The sequence below is a fragment of the Macrotis lagotis genome, chromosome 1, assembly GCF_037893015.1.
Source record: "Macrotis lagotis isolate mMagLag1 chromosome 1, bilby.v1.9.chrom.fasta, whole genome shotgun sequence".
NCBI classification, from domain to species: domain Eukaryota; kingdom Metazoa; phylum Chordata; class Mammalia; order Peramelemorphia; family Peramelidae; genus Macrotis; species Macrotis lagotis.
The window spans coordinates 699,123,313-699,129,753 of NC_133658.1; the positions used below are offsets into that span (position 1 = coordinate 699,123,313).

Genomic DNA, 6,441 nt, shown 5'->3' on the forward strand with positions numbered 1-6,441 from the left:
GAGATTCTATTTCTTCTGTGTTTTCATTTTTTTTTTGGACATAGTTGTTTGTGAATTGTTATGGAGCATCTAGGTGGCACAATAGATAGAGTACTAAATCTGATATCAGGAAGATGGATCTTCATTCAAATCTAGACTGAGACATTTACCAACTATGGGATTCTGCATAAGTCATTGAACCTTGTTAGCCTCAGTTTCCTCATCTGTAAAATGAGTTGGAGAAGGAAATGGCAAACTACTGCATATTTTTCCAAGAACACCCCAAAAAGAATTGTGCATGACTGAGAACAACTAAACAATGTACATAATAGATTCTGATTTTTGTTGTGACTCCTTTGCTATTTTGTTAATTTGCTTTTCTACTCTTCTTTTTAATCAAATTGGATAAGTTTATTAATCTTTTCAAAGAACTATATTTTAGATTAATTGGTCATTTCTGTGATTGAGTGGGTATTTCAATTTATATGCTTCTTCTCAACTTTTTTTTTTTGCAAGGCAATGGGGTTAAGTGGCTTGCCCAAGGCCACACAGCTAGGTAATTTTTTTTAAGTGTCTGAGGCCAGATTTGAACTCAGGTACTCCTGACTCCAGGGCCAGTGCTCTCTATCCACTGCACCACCTAGCCACCCCCTCTTCTCAATTTTTAATAGTTCTTTCTACTTATTTTAGTTTTATTTATTTGTTGACTTTCCCCTTAAAAACTGCTTTAACTGTATCTCAGAAATTTTTGTATGTTATTTCATATTATTATTTTCTTTCACATAATTATAGTTTCTGTGATTTATTAATTTCATTGTTAAGTCCTCATTTGTATCTGTCTTTTGTTTTTGCTTCTTGAATTGATTATTATTTTTATTGTGTTATGGTCTATAAGAGATATGTTTTCTATTTTTATCTTTTTGCATTTGTTTGCAACATTTCTGTATCCTAATGGTCTTTTTTTTGTAGAAGTTTCATATGATGCTAAGAATATTCTTTAGGTATTCCATTTCAAAGTAGCCATAAGTCTTTTAGCTCTAGTTTCTCAACTATTTATTAAACTCTGCATTTTCTTTTTTGTTTATCTTTCTGTTAAAGTTATTCAAAACTTGTTAACTTTTTTGCTTGATGAGGGTAAATTATATCTCTCTTCTTCCTTTCTCCCCTTCTAAGAGGCCTCCTATTCTAGGATTTAGTCCCCAGAAAAATATTGATTCACCCATAGGAACAATGTTGTGAGGTTTAGTCCAAGACCTGGAGACTCTTTCTCCACCATCACTTTTATTTACCTTCCTCTTTCACCCTTGATTCCTTGTGTACTCTTATAAAGAAATTCCTCAGCCGACGCAAAGAGGAGTCTGCCGGCTGCAGCATGGCGGACAAGGAGAAGAAAAAGAAGGAGAGCATCTTGGACCTGTCCAAGTACATCAACAAGACCATCCGCGTGAAGTTCCAGGGAGGCCAAGAGGCCAGTGGAATCTTAAAAGGATTTGACCCTCTGCTCAATCTAGTACTTGATGGCACCATTGAGTATATGAGAGATCCCGATGACCAGTACAAGCTCACTGAAGACACACGTCAGCTGGGGCTGGTGGTCTGCAGGGGGACCTCGGTAGTATTGATTTGCCCTCAGGATGGCATGGAGGCCATCCCAAACCCCTTCATCCAGCAGCAGGATGGATAGCCCCAGGCTGCATTCAGATATCCTGGTGGCTTCTCAGCCCTGTTGAACAGGGCTATGTGATTCCAGTTAATCAGGGAAATAATTTCTTTTCTGAAAGGCCTCAGTTGCCTTCCCTCATTATAACTTGTCAGCTGTGAGAGAAGAGATACTTTTTTTTTTTGGTGTATTTTTTTCTAATAAAATTACAAAACAAAAAAAAAGAAATTCCTCATTTTTACCTTTTTTTATTTTTTGATTCAAGGAATGCTTTTTAATCACTATAAAAATCCAAAGAATTTGTCCCAATAGTAATGATCTCTTAATTGCCTTTCTGTTGTTATTTTGCAGTTAGTGTTGTCCTTATTTGTTTTATTTGTTTATCTGTCTTGTATTTCTGTTCCCTGGGGTGTTTGAAAAGTAGACAATTTGTTCAGGTAGGAATAGGTGCACATAGCACCTACTATATCCTAGGTACTATGCTAAGCACTTTTCAAATATCCTATTTGACCATCATAACAAAGGGAACTGAAATAAACAGTGACAGCTAGAAAGGGATTTAGAACTTTAAAACAGATTAGAACTCAGAACTTCCTGACTCCAGGTTAACATTCTATTCAGTGTACCACCTAACTGCTTAGGTCTATTTTTCTTCTGAGGAATGTCTGTTTTTATTGAACATCTTTTTTTTCATAAATGATTAACTCAGATTTGCAGGATATTTCACTTTGGTTTAGATCTTGAGCTTCTTTGTTCTTCAGAAGACAGTATTCCATTTTCTTCTGTAGTTTCTGGTGGGTAGAAAATAGTCTTGTGTTATTCATATTTCTTTCCTTTATATTTGAGGGTCTTTCTCCTGGCCATTTGCAGAATTTGTTGTTTGTCATTGGAAGTAAATAATAGTATTTTAAAAAAGAATGTATATCTGTTAAAAATATATCCTGTAACACAGAGATAGGAAGGAGACCATAACTAATAAGAAATAGTAAGTAGGCAAATATGGTAGAGTATATGGAGAAGAGTATTTATTTAAGATTAGAAAGGTTAAAAAAGGGTGGGATTATGAAGAGTCATTTATATTTGATCCAAGAGGTAATAGGGATCCACTATATTTTGGATGTATGTGTATACACACACACACACACACACACACACACACACACACGCATGCACACACATATACATACACATACAAAATGAAAATAATGTACACTTGTGAGACAATTTGATGGTATAGTGCTAAGATTTCAAACACATGACCTGTCTGAATCAGATTAATATATTTGGAAAATATTCAACAAAATAAATAAAATTCAATAAAACATTAAAAATGTCCTTGCTAAACTTGCTAAACTCATTCATTATTTCAATTTTTTGAGATAGTTAGATTGTCAAGATAAACTATCATGTCACCTGCAAATAATGACTTCATCATTTCTGATTTTAAACCCTCCCAATATCTTTTAATGTCTTATTGCAATTGCTATTATTTCTGATATTTTGTCAAATAGAAATAGTGAGTACCACTCTTTTAGTGAGATTGCTACTAATATTTATCCATTTCATATCATAACATTATGTTGATTCTTGGTTTAAAGTAGAGACTTCTCAGCATTTCTATATATTACTAGCAAGATACAGCAGCAAAAGCTAGAAAGAGAAATCTCATTTAAAATAACTTCAGACAATATAAAATACTTGGGAGTCTGCCTGCTAAGGCAGACTCATAAACTCTGAATAAACAACTACAAAGCACTTCTCTTACAAATAAAGTCAGATTTAAATAACTGGGCAAATATCAACTGCGCATGGATAGGCCTAATTAATATAATAAAAATGACAATTCTACCTAAATTAAACTACTGATTTAGTGCCTTATCAATCAAACTTCCAAAAAATTACTTTAATAAGTTAGAAAAAATTGTAACTAAATCCATATGGAGAAAGAAAAACTCAAGATTATCTAGGGATTTAATGAAAAGAAAATTTTAAAAAGAAGGTGGCTTAGCCTTACCAGATCTAAAATTATATTCTAAAACATCAGTCATCAAAACTGTCTGGTACTGGCTAAGAAATAGAATGGTGGATTAGTGGAATAGACTAGATGCAAAAGAGATAGCAGGAAATGATTATAGTAAATCTGCTGTTTGATAAACCCAAAGAAAACTTAGATTAGACCAACTCACACCCAAGATAAGATCAAAATGGGAACAGGATTTAGACTTTAAAGACAATATTATAAACAACTAGGAGATCAAGGAATAGTTTATCTATCAAACCTATGAAAAGGAAAGCAGTTTATGACCAAGGAGGAGATGGAAAACATCATTAAAAACTAGAGGGGTGACATAGTGGATGGAGCACCAGTCCTGGAGTCAGGATACCTGAGTTCAAATCCAGCCTCAGACACCTAATAATTAACTAGCTGTGTGGCCTTGGGCAAGCCACTTAACCCCATTTGCCTTGCAAAAGCCTAAAAAAACAAACTAGATAATTTTGATTAAATTAAATTAAAAAAGCTTTTGCACAAACAAAACCACTGGAACCAAGATCAAAAGAAATGTAGTAAATTGAGAAACAACTTTTACAAAAAAGTATTTCTTACAAAAGACTCATTTCTAAAACATATAGAGAACTGAGTCAAATTTATAAAAAAAAAAGCCATTCCCTAACTGACAAGTGGTCAAATTATATGCAGAGGCAATTTATAGATGAGGAAATCAAAGTGATCCATAGTCATGAAAAATTGCTCTAAATCCTTACTGATTAGAGAAATGTGAAATAAAGCATCTCTGAGATACTACCTCACACCTCTCAGATTGACCAATATGACCAGAAAGGACAATGATCAATGATGGAAGGGATGTGGGAAATCTGGGACACTAATACATTGTTGGTGGAGCTGTGAACTCATTCAACCTTTCTGGAAAGCATTTTGGAATTATTCCCAAAGGGCAATAAAAATGTGCATACCCTTTGATCCAGCAATACCACTACTGGGTCTATACCCTGAAGAGATCATGAAAAAGGGTAAAAACATCACTTGTACAAAAATATTCATGGCTGCTCTGTTTGTAGTAGCAAAGAATTGGAAATTGAGTGAATGTCCATCAATTGAGGAATGGCTGAACAAATTATACTTTATGGAATACTATTCTTTTAGAAACCAGGAGGGATGGGAATTCAGAGAAGCCTGGACGGACTTACATTTGTTTATATCAAGTCTGTCATTTTTGAAAATACTTCTACACCCCCTACACACACACACACACACAAACACACACATATTGAATCTTCCCATGTAACAAAGAAAAATGGTTGAGTTAAAACTAGTACTAAATTGATATAGTCACTATAATGTTGTAAGCAACATTGTGTACCCACATTCCACTCTCCCACTGTCTTCATTCTTTGAGATCAACTAATCATTAATAGCAACTTGGGGGTGATGATCAACCTTAATGGACTTAGGCACTTCAACAGTGCAATAATCAGGGACAATTTTAGGGTATCTGCAAAGAGAATACCATCTGCATCCAAAGAAAGAACTGGGGAGTTTAAACAAAGACCAAAGACCTTCAATTCTTTTAAAAAAAAGTTGTCTTAAGTACTATGTAATTTTACTATCTCTTGTATTTTATTTTTTCCTCAAAGATATGATTTTTCTCTCAACACATTCAATTTTGATTAATGGGTAGCATGGAACAATGAAAGATTATCAGACTGTCTTCTGTGGGGACTGGGACAGGGAAGGGAGGTTGGGGAAAAATTGTGAAATTCAAAAATTACAAAAAATTATAGTAGAAACTACTATTATATATAACTGGAAAGCAAATAAAATATATTTTAAAAATAAAGTAGATTTATTAAGGTGAAGAAACATCTCTTTATTCTTATTATCTTCAAAGGTCTTTTTTTGGTCATATATTCTGAATGGGAATTCTGAATGGGAAGACTTTTGTAAAGTAGATGTAGAAGAACAGGCACTGCGACTATAATCATATGAATAACAACACTGAAGATCACTTGTAAACTGAATAATGTTAATGACTAGTTGATCCCAAAGAATGAAGACAGTGGGAGAGTGGAATGTGGATACACAATGTTGCTTACAACATTATAGTGACTATATCAATTTAGTACTTGTGTAACTCAACCATTTTCTTTGTTACATGGGAAGATGCAATGTGTGCATGGGGTGGAGGAGGGGTGTAGAGGTGTTTTCAAAAATGATGGACTTGATATAAACAAATTGTATCAATTTGACATTTTATTAATATTTATATTGGATTTTATAAAAGACTTATTCTGCAACTATTGTTATAATTTTGTAGGGACATTTTTGGTTTATGTCTTAAGTAATATATCACAGATGGTAGCCATGGTGAGAGAGGTGACCTCAGATACAAGAAGACCAGGACTCAAATGTCACCTCTGTGACCCTAGGCAAATCATTTAACCTCTCGATGTTCTTGTTAATATTCTAAAAATAAATTGAAGAGAAGGTGCTGAAATTCGTTGGTAGAAGTTGTTTCCATATTTCCTCACTTCTTCATTCCTTCCTCTTCAAATGAAATTACAAATCTGGTCCCTATATGAATCATATATTATATTGATAGTTTTCCTAATGTACACCTGGCAGAATTCCTAACTGATCACAATGAATACTTTTTAAAGTGCAATACTGCATTTTCACAGCTAGCATTTTATTTAATAATTTTGTAGCTATGTTCATTATTGAAAATGGAATCTAATTTTCTTATCTGAGTCTTATCTTTGCTAGGTTTTATTTTTTTAAATCA

At 33.6% G+C, this 6,441-nt stretch overlaps 1 pseudogene; it reads left to right on the top strand.

Moving 5' to 3' along the window:
* The first annotated feature begins 1,071 nt into the window (after nt 1-1,071).
* Nucleotides 1,072-1,796, top strand: LOC141523394 (U6 snRNA-associated Sm-like protein LSm7 pseudogene; annotated as a pseudogene).
* The last annotated feature ends 4,645 nt before the right edge of the window (nt 1,797-6,441 follow it).